Source organism: Ornithorhynchus anatinus, chromosome 18 (genome assembly GCF_004115215.2).
Source record: "Ornithorhynchus anatinus isolate Pmale09 chromosome 18, mOrnAna1.pri.v4, whole genome shotgun sequence".
NCBI lineage: Eukaryota > Metazoa > Chordata > Mammalia > Monotremata > Ornithorhynchidae > Ornithorhynchus > Ornithorhynchus anatinus.
In genome coordinates, this window is record NC_041745.1 from 24,440,916 (window position 1) to 24,468,434 (window position 27,519).

Genomic DNA, 27,519 nt, shown 5'->3' on the forward strand with positions numbered 1-27,519 from the left:
GAAAACTCACCAGTTCTGGGCAGTAGCAGAGAGGCAAGGGTGGAGACTCAAGTTTACTGGGTGGAAGAAGGCAATGGTAAACCACTTCCATATTATGACCAAGAAAACGTTATGGATCCACCACAGGAACGATTGCAGGTGGAGGTGGGTTGTTCTGGGAGAGATGTGTCCAAGGAGTCGCTATGGGCCGCAGACGACTTAAGACAAGACAAAACAAACATAAGAGGAGAGGTCAATTACAGCATGAGGGCCAGGATCAGGCTGATTCTGAGGCACTTGCTTCTGCAGTAGTGAATTCTTCCTTATTTTCGTTCCAGCCGTGGATGTTGGTGTGCTGGCATCCCTCGGCATGCTGGGCTCCTGAGGGAGTGGGTTCTGGAAGTCCACCACTGACTTCAAGTTAAAAAGCAGCATCCATGGCCAGAAGTGGCTGCCCTTCTGGACTTTAAACTTCTCCCCAGGTTCTCACTTTCTCCAAGCCCACAGAGATTTATAAAAACGTGATGCGGCCCTGTGGCCGGAATAATTGCCGTCCCCAGGTCAGAAGAGTTAGTTTGAAGTCCAGTTTATCAATTGACGATGCCCAGTTAGCCCATCACTTAATCTCTTTATATTTTAATTTCCCCATCTGTAAAATGGGGTCACCCTAGCCTCAGGGATGTGAGGGAGAAGGGATGTGAAAGTACTCTGAAGGAAAGATGCCTCGTAATTCAAGGCACTTTCCTAGAAATGTGCTGTCATGCAGCATATATGCTCTCCAAAGTACCGAATAAAATGCTCTGCACAGAGTAAACGCTCAAAAGCCACTCACTGATTGATATCACTGGAGACGATTTTCTCTTATGTTTCAAGCTTTTCTACATGTGCTGTGAGTCTTCCAGGGAACACTGCTGAAAGACAAACTATGATGACTCGTGAGTGTATCCATTCTGTCCCTGCTTTTAGGAGGATGCCTTGTCTTAAATCAACACGGGGAATCAATCAATCAATCAATAGTATTGATTGAGCGCTTACTGAGTGCAAAGCACTGAACTAAGAGCATGGGAGAGTACAAAATAAAGCCCTGACTTGCTCCCTTTGTTCTTCCCCCAACCCAGCCCTACAGCACTTATGTACGTATCTGTAATTTATTTATTTATACTGATGTCTGTCTCCCCAATTCTCGACTGTAAGCTCGTTGCGGGCAAGGAATGTGTCAGTTTAGTGCTGTACTCTCCCAAGCTCTTAGTACAGTGCTCTGCACACAGTAGGTGCTCAATAAATACAATTGAATGAATGAATGAACAACATAGAGTAGGTTGATATGTTCCCTGCCCACAGTGAGTTTGCACTATAGAGGAACCAAGCCAGACTTACAGCAGTGGGAAGGTGGAGAAGGGGAGGAGTAGTCAGAGGAGTTAATCCCTAGATTTAAATTGAGAAGGTTTGGTGGACAGAGAAGAAGAAAAAAGGGGGTGGAAATAAGTAGCAAATTCAAAAATCACACACCTTCTAGTAATAATAATAATAATTGTATTTGTTAAGTGCTTACTATGTGCCAAGCACTGTACTAAGAGCTGGGGTGGATACAAAAAAATTGGGTGGACACAGTCTCTGTCCTGCATGGGGCTCACAGACTCCACATCCCATTTTAGAAATGAGGTAACTGAGGCACAGAGAAGTGAAGTGACTTGCCCAAGGCCATACAGTAGGTAAGTGGTGGAGCCAGGATTAGAACCCATGTCCTTCCGACTCCCAGGCCTGGGCTCTATCCATTATGCCATGCTGCTTCCTATAGTGCACCCCCTTCCCATGATCAAAAGCCTGTAAATTCCAGGTGGATAGGGAATGGGTCTACCAACTCTGTTATATTGTACTTTCCCAAGTGCTTAGTTTTTTATATTGCTTATTTTTTTATGGTATTTGTTAAGCATTTACTATGTGCCAAGTACTGTACTAAGCACTGTGGTAGATATGAGTTAATCAAGTTGGACACAGTCTCTGTCTCACAAAGGCCTCAGGGTCTTAATCCCCATTTTACAGAAACTAAGGCCCTGAGAAGTGACTTGGCCAAGGCCACACAGTAGACAAGTGGAGGAGCTAGGATTAGAACGCAGGCCCTCTGACTCCCAGGCTTGCGCTCTATCCACTAGACTACACGGCTTAGTTCAGTGCTCTGCACACAGTAAGGACTCAATAAATACCATTGATTGATTGATCAGAGGTTCTGAGACTTCCTTGGAGGGATTCCACAGAAAACGGTCCCAGTTTGAATAATGAAGGAGGTGAATGAAATAGTTGAATGAATCCAAGACTAAGAGTTTATAGCATCTAGACTGTAAATTCATGGGGGAAGGGAACATGGCTTTCCAGCGTGGCTCAGTGGAAAGAGCACGGGCTTTGGAGTCAGGGCTCATGAGTTCGAATCCCAGCTCTGCCACTTGTCGGCTGTGTGACTGTGGGCAAGTCACTTAACTTCTCCATGCCTCAGTTCCCTCATCTGTAAAATGGGGATTAAGACTGTGAGCCCCACGTGGGACAACCTGATTCCCCTATGTCTACCCCAGCGCTTAGAACAGTGCTTGGCACATAGTAAGCGCTTAACAAATACCAACATTATTATTATTATTAAGAGAGGAGGGAACAGATCTACGAACTCTGTTATATCGTACTCTCCCAAGCCCTTAATACAGTGCTCTGCACGCAGGATTGATTGATGGATTGATTGATTAGGAATCTGGAATTTATTGGCTCCTTTGAGGCTCCTTTGGTGCCTTTTCTTTGTTTTCCAACTGGCAAGAAAATTTAACTTTCTCTTGAAGTTATTGGATTAAGGCTGTTAAAACTAATAAAGGATACTGGGCTTTTAGGGAACAGGCAGTTACTTCAGCTAATAATAATAGTATTTGTTAAGTGCTTACTATGGTCCAGGCAGTGTACTAAAAGCTGAGTTGGATACAAACGAATCAGGTTGGACAAAGTCCCTCTTCCACAAGGGGTTTACAGTCTTAATCCCACTTTACAGTTGAGGTAACAGGTGCAGAGAAGCGAAGTGACTTGTCCAATGTAACACAGCACACGTGGCAGAACCGGGATTAGAATCCAGGTCCTTCTGACCCCCAGGGCTATGCTCTACCCACTAGGCAGCACTGCTTTGTCGCAGCAGTTGCGATGTGTATGCGACTCCTGGATGGGACCCTGCTGAAGCCAAATGAAGATTGTCTGGAGTTATCATTTGTGGATCTTGATTACAATAGGTTATTATGCTCTGTAGCCCGTGAATGGTGTAATGAAATATTGTTCATTGAACCACCTGCTCTTAAAAGTTGACTGCGTCCTCAACGCCCCTGGCAAATCTTACTTTGTTCTTTGGTGTATGCCGTAGGCTTTCACACCCTCCCCTCAGTCTCTTCTGGGAACTAACCCAAATATGAAGGCATTAGACAGGGCTGCTTGTGAGAAATGGAACCAATGGATTTAGGAATATTTAAAACAGTGGAAACTCAAATGAAGAGAACGTGGACGACATACATAAGTAGGGCCGGATTCTGCCATTAGAAGGAATTGCGTTTCTGGACTCACTGTTCAAAAATAGGATGGTCCAAAAACTTTCCTTATTTGAAACATCCTGTTCTGAATTAGGAAAATTTGATTCCTGTGCAAAAAACATGCCCAGTGCTCTGAAAGGGCCTTATTTGGGGCAGGAATAGAGGTCGCCCAAACTTAGAAAAGAAGTGGGAAGGGAGAAAAAAGACGAGAGGTAACGGGTTGAGGATAAAGATTGAGCGAACAGGGAACTCAATTGACAAACCAAGAAAATCTCTTTCAGTGTCTGGTTATCTCTTGATTGCCAAGTTAGCTAAACGAACACAGCCGTAGAATTATAGCTCACGGGGGCCAGTCTCGCGTAACAATTAGTTCAAAAGAGATTTCTGGGCATCATATTCTTTGGTTTTATTCCTTGTTAGTGTGTCACACATGTCATACAGCGCACATGTTTCTCTATCTTCCCTCTCCCTCTCTCTGACTCTCTTTATCAGTCAATCAAAGTCCTTCAAGTGACAGAGTCCCTGATTAACAAATGCTGGAGTTACGAGAATAATAGCCAATGCTTTCCATTTTTTACAATGAGAATCTTCTTCTGAAAAGAGAACACAAAAGTGGTTGAGAGCCTTTCTTAAAGTTTACCAAAGAGCAAGTCTCTGAGAGGCACAGCCCCCTGCTGTAGCTCTCACAGTCTCGGAATGGGCAGGTCATGATTAATATTATATTTTCTGATTCCATTTCGTCTTGCTGTTCTTCCTGAACCTTTTGTCTTGGTGCCTTCTTTTCTGAGAGAAGGGGTGAAGGGGGGGGAGGCCCCATCTTTTTCTCCCTATGACGCCACAAGTTGATCTGCCCTGTCTAGGCACAGGACTCCAGCTGAGGCTGCTGTTCTCCGGGGACACAGTAGCGACAAAAAAGGAAATGAAGTCCCTTAGCAACAGGAACCAATACAACAGGTCTCAGAGCTCTTCTACCCACCCACCCATCCAGGTCTCCGTTTGGGACACTGGATTTACATATTGTCTCACATGGAGAACCAGACAGCTCATGTCTGGTCTGAATTCATCCGGCAGCTGCCAGATAGGAAGAGGGAAAGGCAAGGGCCTCCCTGACCCAGGAGGAGACTAGAATCATAGTGGGAAGCTTCACTTGCTCAGGCTTTCAGGGCTACATTCAAAGGACTCTGTAACTTCGGGAAGCCTCAAGGTGTTCAGCAAATGGGATCTAACTGGAAAATTCAGGACAAAAAAACCACGGCCTCGATGATTCAATCGTAAAAATGATGTTTAGTAAGGACTGGCTAAGCCCTAGAAGTTATAAACACAACATCACAACAGGCAGCATGGCCTAGTGGAAAGAGCAAGGACCTGGGAGTAAGAGGACTTGTTGTGTGACCTTGGGCAAGTCATTTAACTTCTCCGTGCCTTAGTTTCCTCAACTGTAAAATGGGGATTAAGTAACTGTTCTCCCTCCTACTTAGACTGTGAGCTCCATGCAGGAGAGGAATGTCTATGACCTAACTAACTTGTACTTTCCCGAGTGCTTAGAACAGTGTTTGACACATATTAAGCGCTTTACAAATACCATAAAAAAAAGAACAGTACAATGGCTTTTTCAGCTACACAAATAAATGGGTAGTTGAACTTCACCTGTCAGTGGTATTCTCTTCAAATATGAAGGACAACTTTAAACTGTACCCAAAATTATCAGATAGGGCAGACTTTATCCCACATGGGGCTCCCAATCTAGATCCTCCCCATTTTTCAGAGGAGGAAATTGAGGCCCAGAGTGACTTGCCCAAAGTCACCCAGCAAATCAGTGACTGAGTTGGGACTAGATAAAAATAATAATAGTAATGGTATTTGTTAAGTGCTTACTATGTGCCAAGAACTGTTTCAAAGCGCTGAGTAGATACAAGGTAATCAGAGTGTACCATGTGGGGTTCACAGTCTTAATCCCCATTTTACAGATGAGGTACCTGAGGCACAGAGAAGTTAAGTGACTTGCCTATGGTCACACAGCAGACAAGTGGCAGAGCCGGGATTAGAACCCACATCCTCTGACTCCCAAGCCGGTGCTCTGTCTCCTGATTTCCAGTCCCATTTTCTAAGCCACTCTGCCTCCCAAATCATGCGGTTTGATTAGAAATGTCTGGATGATCCTGGTGTCTTTCGGTTTGAATGATCTGGATTGCTATTTGGGTTAGTGCTCTCTGTCCGCTCCAATTCTGGTTTACCCTTCTCCCAGCTTTTGGACCTTAAGCACTTCAGAAGGGACTTTTATAAGGGATAAAAGTGAGTGAGACCCAAATCAGAGTGAAATGGAGAGGAGTCTCCCAGACTTAACAGTCTGACTGGGAAACTTAGTAGCCTATTTCATTCCCAACTGTCTTGTTGCCGCCCCTCTAACTCTTCAGATAGACCAGATCTCCACAACAAGCACTGAATAAAATAACTGGTGGACTTTTGTGGCTATAGGACCTACAATCAACCATCCTTCATGGCTCTAAATCAACCTTGCGCTCTGCTGTGACGAAGCAGTTTCCAGGAGGGTGAAATTTCTCCGTTCACTCTGAAATGGTCCAGCCCAGATATGAAAAAAGCGAAATATTTTTCCTGGAAACCATATTTCCCTTTTAACCTGTATTATTATCAATAATAATGATATTATTTACTAGTCACTCACTAACTGCTTCGCACTGGAGTAGATATAAGATAATCAAATTTCCCTTGTGATAATGACCAGAGGACACAGGCTCCTGTGACCATGATCCAAATCATCAGGTAACCGACCATACCAAGGTCAAGCAACAGGTTAGTGGCAGGGCTGCTGCTAGACCCCAGGCCTACTGTCTTCCAGTTCCATGATTTTTCCACTTGGTCATATCACCTGAACCGCCAACACCCAAGTCTAACCCACATCTCAGCATTGTCAGAGATGATGGTGGAAAAAGTCAGAATAGAGGAATGCCAACTGAGACCATTCCATCAGTACTGAAGGTCTTTGAACCAAGAACCACCTAGACTATCTCTCACAGTGGACCGGCTCAGCAAAATCCCTGAAAAGATCTGGCAAACATGGGACGCTGAATAAGAACTGGGAAGTAGAGTGGTTTACTGGAAGTACAACAGGCTGGGAGTCCTAGAATGTGAATATATATATAAACACACACACATATATATATATATATATATATATATATATATACACGTATATATATGTATATATGTTCTAATACCGGTTCTCCCCTCTCAGGGTCGCACCTGGAGAGTTTCCAGTACTCTACCAGTCTCAGCTACGGGAGGAAGAGTCAAGCAGAGACATACCTGTTCCATTCCTAGCTTGGGCAGTGGCTAGTGAGTGGAAGGCAATTGGCTACAAGTCAAAACTCACCCGTGCGGGGCAGCAGCGGCATAAGAGAGAGTCGAGGGCGGAGACTCGAGTTTACTGCATGGAAGGAGGCAATGGTAAATCACTTCTGCATTTTTACCAGGAAAACTCTATGAATACACTACCAGAATGATTTGCAGATGGAGAGCGGGGCGTTCTGGGAGAGATGTGTCCGTGGTGTCTCTAAGGGTAGGAAACGACTCGATGGCATAAGACTAGACAATACTGGTTCTGCCTCTTTTCTGGTGTGTGACTTTGGGTTGGTCACTTAATGTCTCTGTTCCTCAGTTTCCTCATCTGTAACATGGGGATTAACTCCTACTCATTTCTACTAAGACTTTGAGCCTCATGCTGATTACCTAGTGTATTCCTTGGCATTCAGCACAAAGTGAGTGCTTAACAAGTATTATTAATAGCAGTATTAGTAATAATAATGTGGATGACAAGGCAACAGAGCCTTCTAAGGGGGTTACCCTGGCAATCACCAGCTAGTCCTTAGCCCTGCCACATAGAATCAGAGCTATCCTGTGGACACTTTGGCCACAAATAAGTTTGGAACGTAAAACTCTTGTGTGCATTTCCAAAGGTGCTGAACTCCTTCTTGCCTACATACTTAGTGTACTCTGCTCCAGTGGGAATCTGGCTGGCAGGGATGAGAGGGTACAAAAGGCATGCTCAAAACACTGGAGTGGTAATTATTTCCTTTGTATAATATCCTGGTCCTGAACTCTTCGTGTTTGGACTGAGGCTTGTTTGTTAGTTCTGACCAGGGACTCCAATATCACCGGCGGTGAACAGCATGATCCAAAGAACCCGCTTCACGGGTTGGTCCTGGTCTTCCTTACCTCAGCCCTCTGAAGCCATGGCGATGGGAGGGAGAGAAGGCCCTGGTGTGGTTCTCATATCATCACCCTTAGCATCTTTAATGATCTCCCATACGCTAGCAGGGAAGCTACCACACAATCCATCGATCAGTGGTATTTATTCATGCATTCATTCATTGATTCAGTAGTATTTATTGAGCGCTTACTATATGCAGAGCACTGTACTAAATGCTTGGAATGTACAATTCGGCAACAGATAGAGACAATCCCTGCCCATTGACGGGCTTACAGTCTAATCGGGGGAGACAGACAGACAAAAACAAGACAACTTAATCGCAATAAATAGAATCAAGGGGGTGTACACCTCATTACCAAAATAAATAGGGTAATAAAAATATATATAAATGAGCACAGTGCTGAGGGGAGGGGAAGGGAGGAGGGAGGAGCAGAGGAAAAGGGGGGAAAGGGGACTTAGCTGAGGGGAAGTGAAGGGGGGGCAGAGAGGGAGCACAGGGAGCAGAGGGAAAAGGGAAAGCTCAGTCTGGGAAGGCCTGTTGGAGGAGGTGAGCTCTCAGTAGGGCTTTGAAGAGGGGAAATAATAATGTTGGTATTTGTTAAGTGCTTATTATATGCAGAACACTGTTCTAAGTGCTGGGGGAGATAGAGGGTCATCAGGTTGTCCCACATGAGGCTCACAATCTTCATCCCCATTTTACAGATGAGGTCACTGAGGCCCAGAGAAGTGAAGTGACTTGCCCACAGTCACACAGCTGCCAAGTGGCAGAGCTGGGATTCGAACCCATGACCTCTGACTCCCAAGCCCGGGATCTTTCCACTGAGCCATGCTGCTTCTCTATTGAGTGCTCACTATGTGCAGACCACTGTACTAAGCGCTTGGGAGAGTATGCTACAACAGAATTAGCAGACATGTTCCCTGTCCATAAAGTTTACAGTCTAGAGGAGGAGACAGACATTAATGTGAATAAATAATTTATAATATTTAAAATATATAAATTACTGCAAGCCTTGGGAGCCTCAGCACGTTTCCCAGGCTGGTAAGGGATCACTCCTGCGATTCTTGGCTTAGCCATCCAATCGGTCAGTAGTACTGATCTTCCACAACGTGCGTAATTCTCTATTAGGTGCTGAGGGGAGTTTCATAGAAAGCAGCGTGGCCTAATGAAAGAGCATGAGCCTGGGAGTCAGAGGATCTGGGTTCTAGTCCCCGCTCTGCCTCTTATCTGCTATGTGATTCTGGGCAGGTCACGTAACTTTTGCCTCAGACACCTCAACTGCAAAATGGGCATTAAATCCTACTCCCTCCTACTTAGATTGTGAACCTTGTATGGGACAGGGACTGCGTCCAACCTGATTAGCTTGTAGCTACCCCAGCGGTTAGTACGGTGTCCGGCACATAATAAGCGCTTAACGAATTCCACAGAAAAAAAAAGAATTGGCAGACACGTTCCTTGCCCATAACAAGCCCTTCCCTTTCTGGAGTTTGTTTTTCCCCATCCCTGTGTGGCCCTTTTTCTCAGGATGATTACGTGGGTGACGTGGCCTGCCCCCAAAACGAGTTGTCAACATTCTTCCTGCCAGGGATGGTGGGGCTGGGGGCGAGGGTGGGGGCGGGACAGGCTGCCAACCAGAACTATAACTCTCTGGGAGGAGCATGTTCTGCAAACAAGACCAGAGAACACAGACAAGCTCTTATTCCACCTCTGGCACCGACTCCCTCAGGTCTTTGGGTAACCCACTTAGCCTCAATTTTCTCATTGGGCAAGGATAATAACCCTCATCTACCTCACAGGGCATTGGAAGCTTCAATAATTAGTTGTTTCATAAAGTTCCAAATGGGCTCCGGCTCTATTGCAACTCAGACCTGCTCCCCTTCTGCTCAAGGCAAAGTTTTCTGATTACGATGTTGATTCGCACTTCTAAGAAGCCTTTTAATTCCCATTTAAATAGCTGGTCTTCACCTGTGGCTGAGACAATCATCCTACGCTGGGAATGGAGGAAACAGCTGTGCTGTTAGGCAACACTTTCTCGGTGCCAAACATTTTCAACTCATAGATGACTTTTTTCCCCCTCTAATTTAGCCAAGGCAATGGTTTAGTGTTGAATGCAATGGCATTTAGTCTACAAGGTATTTAGCATGATGCTAAATAGGCTTCTGAAAAATCCAGAATTATACAAAGATTTTTGACTCCAATGGTTAACCCTCGAATTTGAACACAGTTTCTTTTTATTTTCATTCAATAGTATTTATTGAGTGCTTACTATGTGCAGAGCACTGTACTAAGCATTTGGAATGAACAAGTCGGCAACAGCTAGAGGCAGTCCCTGCCGTTTGACGGGCTTACGGTCTAATGGGGGAGCCAGACAGAGGAGAACAATGGCAGTAAATAGAGGCGGGGGGAAGAACATCTCGTAAAAACAATGGCAACTGGTAGATGTTTTAGTCTAATGAAGTGGGATTTAGCTTGATCAGTGTTAAAATTCTACCATGTTACTTTTGAAAACAGTAACTCAGCAGAAAATTCAATGAGCAGGATGTAAAAAACCTTGAATCTCAGGAAATCTAGGATAGATGAGTGGATGAGCACAGAGAAGATACCCTAATAATAATAATTATGGTATTTGTTAAGTGCTTACTATGTGCCAAGTACTGTTCTAAGCAGTGGGGTAAATACAAGGGAATCAAATTGTTCCCCGAGGGGTTCACAGTCTCAATCCCCATTTTACAGATGAGGTAATTGAGACACAGAGAAGTTAAGTGACTTGCTCAAAGTCACACAAAGGACAAGTGGCAAAACCGGGACTAGAACCCGTGACCTCTGACTCCCAAACCCATGCTCTTGCCACTATGCCATGCCGCTCCCTAACAGTTGCTTAAGGCTAAGACAAGTGGGGGAATTTGCAAGGAGAAATTTTAGAAGAAACAGTTCTCTCTGTGCCAGAAGCATATTGGGATGAAGCTTTCTCAGCCCCAGTGGTCTCCAAACTCAGAGAACAAATTCACCTGAGTCCTATTTCATCTCCTGCATATGGAGAGAACAAAGCAAGGAATTAAGAAAAAGAGAAGACAGGAGGAAGACGGAGAGGACTAGAAAGATTCAACTTCTCCACCTTCGGGAACATTCCTCTAGCTAACGAATAACCATTGATGTGACTTTGGGATTTTCCCTTCATTTGTTCTGTGATCTTCCTTTCTCCGGGTAGAAACTCAGGTTCACATGTTCAGGCTCATTAAGAGTTTCAGATCTTTCACTGAAATGAACACGTAAGTGTGACAGTTTCAGAATAGCTTCAGCCACAGAGTTGCAGACCTGGAAAGAGCCGAATGAAAGCGTGAGTGGGAGGAGAGGCCTTTTCATCACCGTGTGGGAGGAAGGGACGGACCGTGAAGACTCCCTAACCTTCAGTCATTGGACATTCACACTTGCTAACAAATCCAGAAGCCCCTGGAGGAGCTTCAATGGCAGACCGGAGGAGAGGGGCTAAGGAGGCCCCGATAATTGCAAGTCCCTGGCATGATCCGATGCCTAGATGCCATCAGAGTCTGCTCACACACACAAAAATGGTTGCAATCTTTCTCGGAGCAGGAGAGACTGCGGAAGGTTCAAGCGCTTCGTACGATGCTTTGCACACAGTAAGCTCCCAGTAAATACGATCGAATGAATTGAATGGCCAGGTGCAGGGCCTTGGGGATGGTATTATTTGGCACACTGATGCCATCTATAAGCTCCTCTGTACCATCAAATAATATGGTTTGGCAGTATAGAAGCAGAGGATGATGGTTTGAGGAGCAAGAACAGGAAAATGTTGACCCACTCCATTCCTCTCCAGCCTGGCAGTGGAGAACTAGCTGAGTTTATATCCTGAGAAATGCCTGAAAGCTTTTATCCTTTGCCTTGCTTTTTCTGGAATCAACTTCATCCCTGTCCCTTTGCCCAGGAACTCTTTGCTAGCTATGCTAGCTTGTCGTCTTCCGCCAAGTTAGCAGGGAATGAGACGGGGCTGGCTCATTTTTTTTTTCTCTTCACTGTCATCTCCATTCCTTTTCTAAGTCTGGTTTGCCATAGAGCAACTCTGAATAATGAATAATGATAAAGTAGGACCTATCCTCACCAGAGAATGCTCTCTTGGGATAATGGAAGTTATAAATCGACAGGGTACCTTCTTTCACAGGATAGCGTGAAGTTGGAAGCCCAGGTCCCAGGTATTATAAGCATCCAGATTTCTAGGGACTTCATTCAACCAGAACATTTGAGTTTTGTGAGGTTGCCTCATTGCTGTAAATTTTTCTTGGCCTTTGGGTGAATTATTTTTGGAACTAAAATGCAGCCCAGAAGTTCCATTCTTTAATTTCCCTTGCCCTCCTTCTTTAAAGGATCCTCTATATAATTAATTTGCAGAACCAGTGAGCTCAGGCAGATCTTTTCCTCTCAAAATGCTTTCTTTCTGTCCTTAAAGGTGCTTTGGGTCCTCATGGAAACTTTCTAAAAGGCGGGCAAGCGAGGCAGATCGAGGCTGTAAAGCTGTCTAAAGACATTTGAGACAACCTGGGGAAAACAATCAAGGGTTAAAAATAATGGGTTACGGTCAGGTGCAGAAACACTCCAACTGAAATGTTGCATTTAAAATAATTCAGGGAATTGTAAACTTGAAGGCAGGTAAGTGTAGAGGTGAGTATTTTGAACGGGTTTCACATCTACAACTTAAAAAAATGTTCTGAATGAAAAAGTCCCCGATCATTTAACCTCGAGCACTCTTCTCTGAGTATCGCAAACCCTCAAGATTACTGAAAATGTAGACTGCGTGTTTCTCATTCATTTACAGTTAAATCATCGTTGGAAATCACCGGATGACCAAGAATCATTTCTAACAGGAATTTTAAATGTCATCTCTTAAAAACCGAAGTCGTAGTTTTCAAAAGTAAAGCCCAAGTTATTTTGTATTCTTACCCAAACCTCAGCCCAGTGGCAGGTTCTTCCACTCAAACAATTTTGGGTTGGAAAAAACTACTGCAGTTCATCCGTTCATCCTTCTGCCTTTAGGCAGCCTTCCCCACTCATTCTATCTGATAAAAACTCTACCCTTTAGGATTTCCAGAGGAGGAAATTCCATGGCTTCTCTGGCAATCCATTCCAGGGCCTAACAGCCCTTCCTTTCCTGCACTTCTTCTTTGTTCTCGTTTTAACTTAAACACCCCCGCCCCTCTCACTGCACCTCCTTGGGTCCTTTCTTCTGTGAGATTGGAAAGGAGGAAGGTTCAAGAGTTCACTTTGGCCTTTCCTCTTTGATGGGCAAATGTGCCTTTATTTGTCGTTGATGTTATCTGTTAAGCACTTACTATGTGCCAACCACTGTTCTAAGGGCTGGGGTCCATAACGAGTCAATCAAGTTGGTCACAGTCCCTGTCCCTCGCAGTAATAATAATGATTGTGGTATTTGTTAAGTGTTTACTATGTGCCAGACACTGTACCAAGCGCTGGGGTGGACATGAAGAAAAGCAGACTGGACACAGCCCCCGTCCTCCGTGGGGCTCACGATCTCAATCCCCATTTCACAGATAAGGTAACTGAGATACAGAGAAGTGAAGTCACCTGCCCGAGGTCACGAAGCAGACAAACGGCAGAGCTGGGATCAGAACCCGTGACCCTCTGACTCCCAGGCCTGTGTTCTACTCACTAGGCATGGGGCTCATAGTCTTAATCCCCATTTTACAGACAAGGTAAGAGAGGTACAGAGAAGTGAAGTGATTTGCCCAAGGTCACACAGTGACCAGCCGGAACACTAGTTAGTCAATCGTATTTACTGAGTGCTAACTGTGTACAGAGCACTGTACTAACTGCTTGGGAGGGCACAATTTAACAATAAATATACATTCCCTGCCCCAGACGAGCTTCCAATCTATGCTAAGTTGTCATACCCTAGAATTTTCCCAAGAAATCCCACCAGAGGGGCAAAATGACCCATTTTTTCTTTTGGGTTAAGAGGCGCACTTTCTATTATTGTGCGGCTGGTGTACATTTGCTTCTGTTATTTATTATTTTGCCATGGTGGTGATGGTGGGGGTGGGTTGCAGATGCCACTGCTCCAGACCCTCTGGCTGCGGTTGTCCCTCTGCCCAAGTGGAGCCCACTCAGAGAGAGATGCGGTGCCCATCTCTCAGCTCAGCTTCCTTGCTGGCCTCTATACCTCATTCTGGGAATTTGATTCTCCCCCACCATCCTTGATAATAATAATAATGATAATAATTATGGTATTTGTTAAGCGCTATGTACCAGGCACTGTACTAAGCGCTGGAATGCTTGAACGCCCTCAAACGTCCACCCACCATTCCAGTTTCTGCCGCTTTCAGCCACACTGTGTGTGGATCTTCAGGGCCTGAGTCTTGGTCATCCCTGGCTTAGGTGGTCACCCTTCACTCACCTCTCCAAACTAATTCAGGGAGAAATAGAAAGGATAAAAGTTGAAGTCACTGAGTGTGTGAGTTTGGCCCCAATTAACTGACTTAATTCTCTCAACATAAAATTTAATAATGTGATAATAATAGAAAACCTTTCGAGAGAATCTTGACCGACACTTGCCGTTCACATGTTCTACACCCTGTTTTTTCAGCACTGGACGTCGAATGATCATTTTGGCTTGCTAAAATTTGAATTCTTTTCCCAATATGAGATACCATGTTATTGTTAACACTCATTTACCCCAACAGGAAGATTTTAAGAAAATTTCTTAAAATGGGCCCTGTTAGGTTAAGAAAATGTGAATATGTCAAACTGGGCAAGTTGGGACTTTTCTGTGCCTTTTCTGAACTGGTTTACCTAGCTTTAGTCACAACGTCTACAGAGTGGAGCCAGCGGATGTGTCAGTGCCCGGTGTTTGCATTCCAGAACAGTGGGAAAGTACTTCACTCTCCTCCTTCGGAAAATATTCACTTTGCTTGAGTATCAGAGAACGATACCAAGAGTAAGTTGCATTAGGGGTCAGCAAGATAGGTTGCCTAGGAGAAACAGAATTTAGGACTAAAAAAAGATAATAATTAACTCAGCATGATGCTGCAATATTTTCAGGCTTCCTCAAACCTGCAGCGCAAGGTGGTAGTCTATATTTTATTCTATTCCATCTCACTGGGGGGAATCTCGGGACTTAGGTACCCCCAAATCTCCCCTTCACCTCCACAGCTTTCTCCCATCTTCTCATCCATTCTCTGGTCCTTCTCGGCCATCTGTCGAGAGGTTTCCCACCTGCTTTCAAAATCTACCCCATCCCCCTGAGCCTCCGACCCCATCCCTTCTCTCCTTTTCAAAACAGTTTGTGCCCATTCTTCTATCTTCCCTAACAGCCATCTTCAACTGTTCACTCCTTCCCAACTTCCTCCAAGCACTCTCACTTCTCCCCATCCTCACAAAATCTTCTCTGAACTCACTGCACCATTTCACTCTATTTCCCTCCTCCATCTCCCTTTCTGATCCTTTACAATGCAGTTTCTGTCTCCTCACTCAGCTGAGACCACTCTCTTTTGTATCTAATAATAACAATAATATTAATAATGATAATAATGGCATTTGTTAAGTGCTTACTATGTGCCAGGCGCTGTTCTAAGTGCTGACGTAGATACAAGATAATCGAGTTGGACACAGTCCCTGTCCCATATAGGGCTCACAGCCTTAATCTCCATTTCACAGATGAGGGAACTGAGGCCCAGAGAAGTGAAGCGACTTTCTCAAGTGACACAGCAGACGAGTGGTGGAGGCGGAATTAGAATCCAGGTCCTTCTGACTCACAGGCCCGTGCCCTAGCCAATTGACCAGGTACGACCTTCCTTTTGCCATATTTAATGGACTTTGTCCTAGCTCCTCCTGACCTCTGACCTGCTATTGACCCAGTATGCAACTGCCTTCTCCTGGAAACAATATGTAAAGCTTAATTTTTCTGACACAGTCCTCTCTTGATTCTCCTCTTACCTCTCTGGCCAACTCTTCTCAATCTCTTTTTCCACCTCTTCTTTTGCCTCCCTCTTCCTAACTGTGGGCATTCCTCAAGATAGTCTGGGTCCCTTTCTCTTTTCAATCTACACATGCTCCTTTGGGGGAGTGCCTCCTATTCAGAAGCTTTGGAGCAAAGGAACGTTCAAGGGGTCAGCAGCCAGGAGTCTCCCAGAGAAATGCTCTAGGGCTAGGCTCATGTGACCCCCATCCGAGGGGGGCCTTTCCTGCCTGGATCACCCCAACCAGAGATAAGGAGAAAGGTGCCATGAGTGCCCCTGTCCGGGAAGGCCCACAGAGGCCGAGCATCCCACTTCCCACCCCTCTGAAGATCCAGTAGGCAAGAGCAGCTTTCACAACTTCTTGTTTCCAGGTGGAAGAGTTCTGTTTAACCTCCTCTTCCTGCACAACTACAGTCCCCACTTGGCTGTTGGCAAAGAAGCGGGGTCCCCCGACCCAGTTTTAGATTCTTGCAGGGAACATCCGTGGTTGGGATTAGGCCAGGCCAGGAATCCTAAGGAAAATCATTGTTCCCAGCCAGGCTCCGAGACTGGTGTAGAGGCAGAACCCAATGCTGCCCGGAACCCGATGCTGGCCTGGAGCCAGGGTCACACCAACAGCCAACAGTGGAATCTAGTGAAAATAATTATTACTGTGGTATTTGTTAAGTGCTTACTATGTGCCAGCCACTGTACTAAGCACTGGGGTGGATACAGTCAAATCGGGTTGTACACAGTCCCTGTTCCTTGTGGGGCTCACAGTCACAAGTTCCATTATACAGATGAGGTAACTGGGACACAGGGAAGTAAAGTGACTTGTCCAAGGTCACACAGCAGGCAGGCTTTGGAGAGGGATTAGAACCGAGTTCCCCATCCAGCTGTTCCCTAGCTCTTCCAGTCAGACCCTCCCCTCCCCATTGGTCCGTCTCCCTCCAATCCCTCCCGACTCCTAACTGGGGCTATCGATGGCAGCCGTCAAGGACCGAGAACTGAGGAATGGACAGGAATACAAACTCTTCTCTTTGTCTTTTGGTATGATATCGGGGGACTTTTTTGAAACTGTTCATGCAGGTAAATATAGACTGGTTTTAGACATTTTCATTTTCATTATTTATTCTTTTTTAATGGCATTTAAGCGCTTACCATGTGGCCAGGCACTATACTAAGTGCCGAGGTAGATACAAGTTAATTAGGTTGGACACAGTCTATGTCCCACATAGGGTTCACAGTCTTAATCCCCATTTTACAGATGAGGGAACGGAGGCCCCGAGAAGTGAAGTGAGTTGCCCAAGGTCACACAGTATTGCCCTTATTGTCACTATCATTTTTCCTTAGTGACTGTGAACTATGAGCTCTTTAAAATAACTGCATTTTCCAGAAAAAATCATCTAAATAATACATATGGGGGGAGAGGTCAGCTAGGTGGTGTTTTGTATTTTTCACCTTTTCTGTTTCCTCCTCCTCACCATCAATCAATGATCAGTGGTATTTATTGAGTGCTCACTGAGTTCAGAACACTCTACTAAATGTGTGGACGAGTACAATACAGTAGAGCAGGTAGACACGAACCCTGCCCACAGGACCTTACAGACTAGAAGGGGATACAGACATAAAAATAAATTTCCAATGGATATGTACAAAAGTGCTGCAGGGGTGGCATGAAAATCAAACTGCTTAAAGGTTACGGATCCATGTGCATAAGGTACATGGAAGAGGGCGTAGTTAGAAAAGGCCTCTTGGAGGAAACATGATTTTTAGTAGGGCTTCGAAGATAGGGAGAGCAGTGATTTGTCCAGATTAGACTGTAAACCCGTCAAAGGGCAGGGACTGTCTCTATCTGTTGCCGATTTGTACATTCCAAGTGCTTAATACAGTGCTCTGCACATAGTAAGTGCTCAGTAAATACTACTGAATGAATTTGTCAGCTATGAATGGCCAGGGAATTCCAGACCAGAAGAAACTCACAATCTAGGTGGGGGAGGACAAGCATATTAGACGAAAGGACTTCATTACAAACAAATGTTTATACAAGAATAAAAAAATGAAAGCCAAGAATGCGTAGGACTCGGGTTTTGTTTCCAAACTGCCCAGCCTCTCCAATTCGAGAAACAGCATGTCCTAGAACATGGGAAATGGGAGTCAGAGGACTTGGGTTCTAATCCTGACTCTGCCACTTATCAGCTCTGTGATCTGGCACACAGTAAGCCTTTAACAAATACCATAAAAAATGTTCTAATGGTTGAAGGTTAGGCTTACGGTGATCTCTGGCTCCTTCCAGGGGTGAGGAGACACAGGAAGGGGGCTTTGCCCTGGATGGACGGAGAGGGGACACAGTGAGAGGCAGTGGTGGACCCTGGCATGCCCTGTAGTTTGCGGTGCCCTGACAGTGACATGTCGGGGCTGCCCTGATCCTTTATTGTCCATTTGCTTAAAGGCAAATTTGACTTTTGTCTGTTCTGCCTGTTTTGTGGGATGGGAGGAGAGAGAAAGCCCTTTTGATATTTGAGTCCCGATCCTGTCTCCTATAATTTTCTTTTTAGGGATTGAATTCAAGTTTCCCATTAGACTCTGAACTTCCTGGGTTTGTCAGGACTTAGATGCTCCATCTGATTCCCCGTCGTCTGTTCTGCAGCCCCACAATTATATATTAGCCTTCAAAATTCCACCAATATAACATTTCCCCTATGAGTTCAAAGTTGTGCAATTAAACCGATTTATATAGAAAAGGGCAACCCTGAATGAAAACAGGATTAACTTTCTAGAACATCACCTGTTCTAAATAGTAGGTTGGGCCAGTTACTGATTTAGTAGGAGCTGAGGGACGAAGCCAAACATCTGTTTCCCCAGATTGAGGCTCAGATGAGTAAAGTAGCTTCCTTTGTCCTTTAAATGTTTCCTTCGTCCTTTCATAATGCTTCACATACAAATAATTTAACATCAAAAGCTTTTCACTTCCTAAATATTTGTTACATTTTGCACATGCCTTTGGATAATACGCATCCTCTAATTAGTCCTGTTTGGGGATGAGGTGGGCGAGGACAGGAAGATTGAATGTTGAAAGATGCCCATTTTCAGTCAACCAAAGCCCCAATTTGTATGGAGTCTAGCTGCCTTGTCCTCTCACCAAGAGCAAATAAAGGTTTTTACCAGCAGAGGAGGAAAGAAAGAAAAGTGGGTCACTATTCATATCTTCTGGAGGAGTGTATATTGGTTAGAAGAAAAGGGTTGTGTAGGTGACACAGAGATGCACTGTTTCTTTGGGATTCTGAGACTTCCAGTGAGGAGACACTGGCATTCTCAAAGCAGATTCTTCCTGGGAGTCTGCGGACTTCAAGATGGAGGTACAGGCAGCCTCTCCCATACACGAAACAAACCAGACCAAACTGCAAACAGATGAAACAAATGACTACCACAGTTTGGAAATCTACCTGGGCTTTCAAAATGGGTTTTGGACCACATTTTTGAAAGGAAAGTTCATGGGATTTCCCCTCTAGACTCGCGGCTTGTTGTGGGCAGGGAACTTGTCTACCAACTCTGATATAATGTACTCTCCCAAGGGCTTAGTACAGTGTTCTGCACACAGTAAATGCTCAGTAAATGAGACTGATGGAGTGATTGATTTTTGAACCTGAAGCTCTATGGTCAGACTTCAGCTCGGCCACAGTGGGGGTTGGTAGCGGTCTCTCTTTGCATCCTCTTCATGAAGGAGGGAATCAAGCTCTCAGGATCAAGGATCAGGCGGCAAGAACAGAAACTCAGGTGTCTCATCGAAAATAGCACTAGTTTCAGTTTGGCTATATCCATTTATTTTCCCTCAGGTAGTGTGTAACGATTTATGCTGGAAGGATAGAAGGAATGAAGCTTTCATTAATGTTGTTACCTGATGTTGATTGATCACCGAGTTGATGGTTTGACAGAGGATCTATAGACTAGTACAGATTTTGTACAGATTGGTCCATAAGATCACTAGGCATGAGTTCCAGCGTGGTGGGCTTTAGAAAACTCTGACTTTTCATTCAGCAGAATTGTGGCTCACTCACAGTAATGCCCACCCACTTCAGGTTCATGAGAAAACTTTTTTTTTTAATGGTATTTGTTAAGGGCTTACTATGTTTCAGGCACTGTACTAAGTGCTGTGGTAGATACAAGCTAAATAAGTTGGACACAGTCCCTGTCCCACATAGGACTAACAGTCTCAATCCCCATTTTTCAGATGAGACAATTCAGGCACAAAGAAGTGAAGTGACTTGCCCAAGGGCACACAGCAGACAAGTGGAGGAGCAGGATCAGAATCCAGATTCTTCTGACTCCCAGGCCCGGGGTCTATCCTCTAGAACACATTGTTTCTCAATTGATGGTGGGCTGCCTTGATGATGACTTTCATCTCCAGCAGTTTTTCCATTTCACCAGACAAGGCCATCGACAATCTTGTGAAAGGTCATATGGACCCAGATTATATGGTTATAATAATAATAATAATTGTTAATTAAAATAATAATTATGGTACTTGTTAAGTGTTTATTATGTGCCAACCACTCTTCTAAGTGTTGGGGTAGATACAAGTTAATCAGTTTGGACACAGTTCTTGTCCCACATGGGACTCACATTCTCAATTCTCATTTTCGTTCATTCAGTCGGATTTATTGAGCGCTTATTTTACAGATAACTGAGGCCCAGAGAAGTTAAGTGACTTGCCCAAGGTCACACGGCAGACATGCGGTGGAGCTGTGATTAGAACCCAGGTTCTTCTGACTTCCAGGCCTGTGCTCTCTCCACTAAGCCACGCAGCTTCACTGTACCATTTATACTCTATACAGATATTCCTGCCATGGTTTGGGTTTTGTTAAGGAGGAAAGTGAAGAGTGAAACATGGGCGTGATCTGTTCAAAAAAAAGCAACTGGCTTCCAATTAAGCTAAAATGACATATCACATGGTGGGAATATATGAGCATGAAGCCATTTCAATAGTTCAGTCATCAGACTTGTACGATTAAAAAAAATAGAGATTGCTGCTGCCCTTTATTTTTCTTTTTGCTAAGATTTATCGCTGCAGAGAAGCAGCATGGCCTAGTGAACAAGCACGGGCCTGAGAGTTAGAGACCTGGGTTCTAATCCAGGCTCTTCCAATTGCTGGCTTTGGGATCTAGGGCAAATCAGTTAACTTCTTCATGGCTCTATTTCCTCAACTGTAAAACGGGGATTAAGAACCTGTTCTCCCTCCTATTTAGAATGAGAGCTTCACGTGGGACAGGGACTGTGTCCAACCTGATTGTCTTGTATCTACCCTAGTGCTTAGAACAGTGCTTGACACATAATAAGCGTGTAACAAATATAATAATAATAACAATCTTAATTTACGTCCAATGTACCATGCTGTGATCTGAAGTCACATTATCATGTGATTCCCTCCTTGACCTTCTACCATTCAGTTTTTGCCCCCTCCACTCCATGGAAACAGCCCTCTCCAAAGCTACCAGTGACCTCCTCCTTGCTTAATCGAGCAGAACCTGTTCCAACCTAATCCCCTTGACCCCTCGGTAGCCTTTGCCACTTGGACCACCTCCTTCTCCTGGAAACACTAAACACTATCTAACCTTGGTTTCTTTGACCCTGTCCCCCATCCCCGCTCCCCTCCCCCCGCCCCCCGTTTTCCTCCGTCCTCTCTAACTACTTCTCAATCTCTTTTGTGGGCTCTGTTTTTGCCTTCTGCTCCCCAGCTGTGGATTCCCCTTAGAACTCTATTCTGAGGGACATCTATTTTCTTTTATTCTCAATCTATACACACTCCCTAGAGGAACTCATTTACTTCTAAGGGTTCAACTATCACCTCTAAATGGATGATTTGCAAATTTACCCCTCTTCCTCTTCCTCTCTCCTCTGCAATCTCACATTTCCTTCTGCCTCCAGGACGTCACCAACATACTTGTTCCAATGACACTTTAAGCCCAATGTGTCCAAAACCGAACTCCTCTATCTTTTCTCCCCAGTCCTCTCCTCTTTCTAACTTTCCCTTCACTATTGACAACCCATCACCCTCCCTATTTCTGAAGTCTGGATCTTCTGAATTATCCTTGACTCTGCTTTCCCTTTCCACTCCTCTACTCAGTCACCACCAAACCCTGCCAGAACTTTCTTCACATGTCCAGAATCCACCCCTTTCTCTCCATCCAAACTATCACCCATGATGGTCTGAGCACTTTCATATGCAAACTTGCCTATTATCTCAGCCTCCTCATAGGCCACCTTGCCTCCAGTCTCTCCCTCTCCGGTCCAAACTTCAAATGTCTGCTCAGATCACTTTTCTAAAACATAATTTTTCCTAGCTCTTCTGACTCCCCCAAATCTCCAGTGGTCTTCTGGGGTGTTTCAAGGTGACGTTGGTGGTGATAATAGCAGTAGTAGTTATAGAAATGCTATTCATTCAGTTTCTACTGAGAACAAGGCTTGGGAAACTACAACAGAAACACAAGATACATTTGCTCTTCTAACCCCCACCTACTCACTAGCCTTATTCTCATCTCCCTTACTTTCAACCTCTTGCTCACAACCTCCCTTCTGACAGGAAGCACTCCCCTCCTCCACACCAGGAATACCACTGCTCTCCCCACGTTCAACAGCCTTCTGAAATTACATCTCCTTCAGGACTGATTCATCTCTCCTCTTCTCCCCACTCTATTTCCCTACCTAGTGCTCTGCCAGTATGTCTGGTTACCGAAGAACATGGGTAACTCCCCTCTCACCCCTGCCATACATACACATGTGCTGAGTACTTATCTTAAAATTGTTTTTCTTCACTCTACCTGTAATTTATTTTAGTGTCTTTCTCCACCTGCTAAATTGTCAGCACTGCCTGCTTTGTTGTCGAGGGCTCTTAGGATGACTACGTGCTCAGGTTTGGCCAGTGCAGGCCCAGATTTAACCACTGTCCTAGAAACCAAACCAGTCGCTAAAAATATCTGCCAAATCCTAGTACCCCTGGGAGTGGTGGGCCCTTCACCTTAGAAATGTCTGTCTTGAGTTAGAACCACTGTGTATCGAAGTTAGTATTATGTTTCCTACAATAATAAGCTCTTTGTGAGATCCAGAGGCTGTTTTATCCTCTCTGGCAGCCTCGTCTTCATCATCAGGTGGTACTTATTGAGCACTTACCTTGTGCACAGCACTGAAGCAACTGGGAGAGTACACTACAACAGAGTTGATAAACAAGTTCCTTGCCCACAACAAGCCACCAGCAAACAGAGTAAAATAAGATATCCCCGTCTTCATGAAGTTTTTGATCTAAGGGAGAAGACAGGCAAACACGGAGTTGGTAGTCACTTTACCTGCCTTCAACGGAGCTTACGGTCTAGGCGGGGAGATGGACAATATAAATAATTTATGGTATATAATTTAAAGACACGTACACAAGTGCTGTGGGGCACCGCCAATCTCCTCCCTCTCCCCACCCTACACTTTCCCTCCAAGGAGATAGTCAAGGTTTAACCTTTATTTGATCAGCCTTATTATCAGGCAGCGCGTCTGTTTGGCAGCATTTACCATTATTATGGGCTCAACTCTCTTCTAGACATTTGAGAAACAGAAAGAAAAAAGCATGAGCGACTCTCTCTGCCTTCAAAGGCCTTATAATTTAATAGGGAATTCAAACAGACGCAGCTTCCTAAACATATAGCCCCAAGAATGTGAGAGTGGGCACAAATGCTAAACATGACATAAATTAATAAAGAGATTAAAATGAAGAATTTGTAGCATTAATATCAACAAATAAGCAGAGCAGAGGAAGGGGTAAAATAACTAAGGAGGTCCCGGGTGTTAATCAAGGAATACTTCCTGGAGGAGAAGCATTTTCAGCCACCTCTGATCCAAAAAACTGCATGTAAACACTGTGTGAGTGCTTTCATTTGCTCTGCTCCCAGAAAAACTAAGGAGAAGTAACCCTTGGCCTAATAATGATCATTATAATTATGGTATCTGTTAAGTGCTACTATGTGCCAGGCACTGTACTAAGCACTGGGGTCGATTCAAGCGAATCGGTTGGTCATAGCCCCCATCCTGCATTGGGCTCTCAGTCTTAATCCCCATTTACAGATGAGGTAACTGAGGCACACAGACAAGTGAAGTGACTTGCCCAACGCCACACAGCAGACAAATAGGGGAGTCAGGATTAGAACCCTTGACCTTCTGACTTCCCAAAGCATGCTCTTTCTACTATGCCATCCTGCTTCCCTAAAGAAGGGTCCTGCCAAAGAGAGCAGTTTTCTCTATTCCCTAACCAACGAGGGAAGAGATATTAGCTAGCTACTCCTGGTCTAAGCTGTGGGAGCTTAAGCTCTCAGCCATCCAACAGAGCCTTGGGCAAGCTACTTCATCTCCCTAACTCTCCATTCCCCATTTGGAAAACGGAAGAGAAGCAGTTCTGACTTACTCCCGTGCTCTCCCAAGAATCTGAGCACTGTGCTCTGCACCATACTAATGAAAGAGGGAATGATCTGGCTGAACTGTGTCCAACCCAATCATTCTGTATCTACCCCAGCACTTAGTACAGTGCCTGGCACATAGAAAGCGCTTTACAAAGAAGCATTACCTAGTGGATAGAGCATGAGCCTGGGAGTCGGAAGAACCTGGGTTCTAATCCCGGCTCCATCACTTTCATTCATTCAATCGTATTTATTGGGCGCTTATTGTGCAGAGAGCACTGTACTAAAGTACATTTCAGCAACAGATAGAGTCAATCCCTACCCAACAACGGGCTGTGTCATCTTGGGCAAGTCATTTCTCTTCTCTGTGACTCAGTTACCTCATCTGAAAATGGGGATAAAGACCGTGAGCCTCATGTGAGACATGCACTGGGTTCAAAGCAATTAGTTTATATCTACTCCGGTGCTTAGTACAGTGCCCGGCACATAGTAAGCACTTAACAAATACCACAATTATTATTACTATGTGTAGAAGAAAGCTGAACTGATGGCTGATTGCTTTTCCCCAACTCAGTGCTCTGAGTGAAGGCAGAGAAAGAGCAAAGTCCTAGAAGCAAACTGGAATAATGAACAGTTCTTTCATTGTGCAGAACCTTTGTATTTTCAGAGAAGTTTTGGTGCCGTTCAGTTCATTAATCAGTTGTCTGCTGTGTGATCTTGGGCAAGTGGCTTAACTTGTTTGTGCCTCAGTTAACTCATCTGTACAATGGGGCTTAAGACTGTATGCCCCACTTGGGACCTGGGCTATATACAACCTCATTTGCTTGTACCTCCCCCAGCGCTTAGTAGAGTGCTTGACACAGAGTGAGCACTTAACAAATACCATTGAAAAATACAAATTAACAAATAAATTAACAAGGTGCTTAACATATACCATTAAAAAATATCCTATGTACAATGAGCAGGAGCGTGGCCTAATAGAAAAGATGGGCAAAGGGGAGTTAGGAGACCCAAGTTTTAATTCTTTCACTCGTCTCTCTCGTTCACCCCACACATCCTATCCGTTACCAAGACCTCCCGGTTTCACCTTTACAATATCGCCAAGATGCGCCCTTTCCTCTCCACCCAAACGGCTACCTTACTGCTAAGGGCTCTCGTTATATCCCGGCTAGACTACTGCGTCAGCCTTCTCTCCGATCTCCCTTCCTCCTCTCTCGCCCCGCTCCAGTCTATTCTTCACTCTGCTGCCCGGCTCATCTTCCTGCAGAAATGCGCTCTGGGCATGACACTCCCCTTCTTAAGCACCTCAGTGGTTGCCTATCAACCTCCGCTCCAAACAAAAACTCCTCACTCTAGGCTTCGAGGCTCTACGTCACCTTGCCCCTTCCTACCTCTCCTCCCTTCTCTCTTTCTACCGCCCACCCCGCACGCTCCGCTCCTCCGCCGCCCACCTCCTCACCGTCCCTCGGTCTCGCCCATCCCGCCGTCGACCCCCGGGCCACGTCCTCCCGCGGTCCCGGAATGCCCTCCCTCCTCACCTCCGCCAAACGGATTCTCTTCCCCTCTTCAAAACCCTACTTAAAACTCACCTCCTCCAAGAGGCCTTCCCAGACTGAGCTCCCCTTCTCCCTCTACTCCCTCTACCGCCTCCCCCTTCGCCTCTCCGCAGCTTAACCCTCTTTTCCCCCCATCTCCCTCTGCTCCTCCCCCACTCCCTTCCCATCCCCTCGGCACTGTACTCGTCTGCTCAACTGTATATATTTTCATCACCCTATTTATTTTGTTAATGAGATGTACATCGCCTCGATTCTATTTAGTTGCCATTGTTTTTACGAGATGTTCTTCCCCTCGATTCTATTTATTGCCATCGTTCTCGTCTGTCCGTCTCCCCCGATTAGACCTTAAGCCCGTCAAACGGCAGGGACCGTCTCTATCTGTTGCCGACTTGTTCATTTCAAGTGCTTAGTACAGTGCTCTGAACATAGTAAGCGCTCAATAAATACTATTGAATAATTCCAGCTTTGGCCAAGTCACTTATCACCTCTCTCTTGTTTCCTCATTTGCAGACCCTTGCAGAACTGAAATTAGAACTCACGTCTCTTGACTTCCATTTCCACACTCTTCCCACTAGATCATGCTTCTGTTTGTGACATTTGCTCTCTCTAGCTCTCTCTACCTTTTAGACTGTGAGCGCCAGGTGGGCTCTAATTATATATCCCAGTGTTTAGCAAATAGTGAATGCTTAATAAAAGCTATAACTAATAAATGATATAACCAAAATGAACCAGTCTATGCCAACTATTCATTCACTCAGTTGTATTTATTGAGCGCTTACTGTGTGCAGAGCACTGTACTAAGCGCTTGGAATGTACAATTCGGCAACAGATAGAGGCAATCCTTGCCCAACAATGGGATCACAGTCTAAAACTATGTAAACACACAGAGGAGTGTGAACATTTGCCAATCTATTCTTCATTCTTAAGAGATGCTTAAAGTCATATCAGCCCTGAGCATAATTCTTTCCTTAGTTTTTAAATCAGAAAAAAAAAAGGATTTCCAGCACAGGCATGCACACACCCACACACTCACACAGACAGACGTAGATACACACTTTGAAATTAGTGTTTATGCATTTATCTCTCTAATGAAATACCTTGCTATAACAATTGAAGTCATTTCTTTGCCAGCTAATGAGTGTAATTCCTACACAATAACCGTTTTATATAGATACTCTTTTCCTTCTTTCCTCTCCTTTTACTCTCGCGAGGTGATTAGGTTGGGAAAAGCTTAGAAAATGGTATGAAAACCTTTCCGAAATGGGCAAACAAGATGGAGCGATCTTCTTTCTCATCAGCCTTCCTACCGTTGGGTTGGCACTTATTTCATCTGCAGACCATATCACCGCTTCTTGATCTGGGGATAGAATAGGTCTTGCAAAACTCGTGTCTACGTTTCAGACCCCAAATCTGTTCTCTCTGTAAACCTGACTCGTGTTCCAGGAGATCTATCCACAGAAATTTATTAATCACATGTAGAATCTGAGTCACTCATGGAAACATCACACAAAGAATGTGTCCTGCCCTTAGTCAGAATTTGTTTCCGTGAATTGTGCTGAAAATATCTCGGGTGGTTTCTTCCTACTGGGTTCTGATGTTTAACAGGTGTTATTTTCTGTTCTGGACAAGCAAGAAGTGGAGAGGATTGATGTTCGTTTGTTGGGGAGACCTCGAAGAGTTCTGGCAAATGTAACTCTAGGTGCATAAATACAATTGATCGATGGATTGATTGATTCTGTTCCTTTTGAAACAGCCCCACAAAGGGCTGGCAAAAATGATTTTCCTGGAAGAAATCTATAATGGGGACCCTCGTA

General features: G+C 44.8%; 1 non-coding gene across 1 annotated transcript; it reads left to right on the plus strand.

The window, feature by feature from the left end:
* The first annotated feature begins 6,770 nt into the window (after positions 1 to 6,770).
* Positions 6,771 to 6,908, plus strand: LOC114805610. Its single transcript, XR_003753581.1, has one exon. It is a non-coding gene; the product is annotated as a small nucleolar RNA SNORA7 (small nucleolar RNA).
* Positions 6,909 to 27,519: the final 20,611 nt, after the last annotated feature.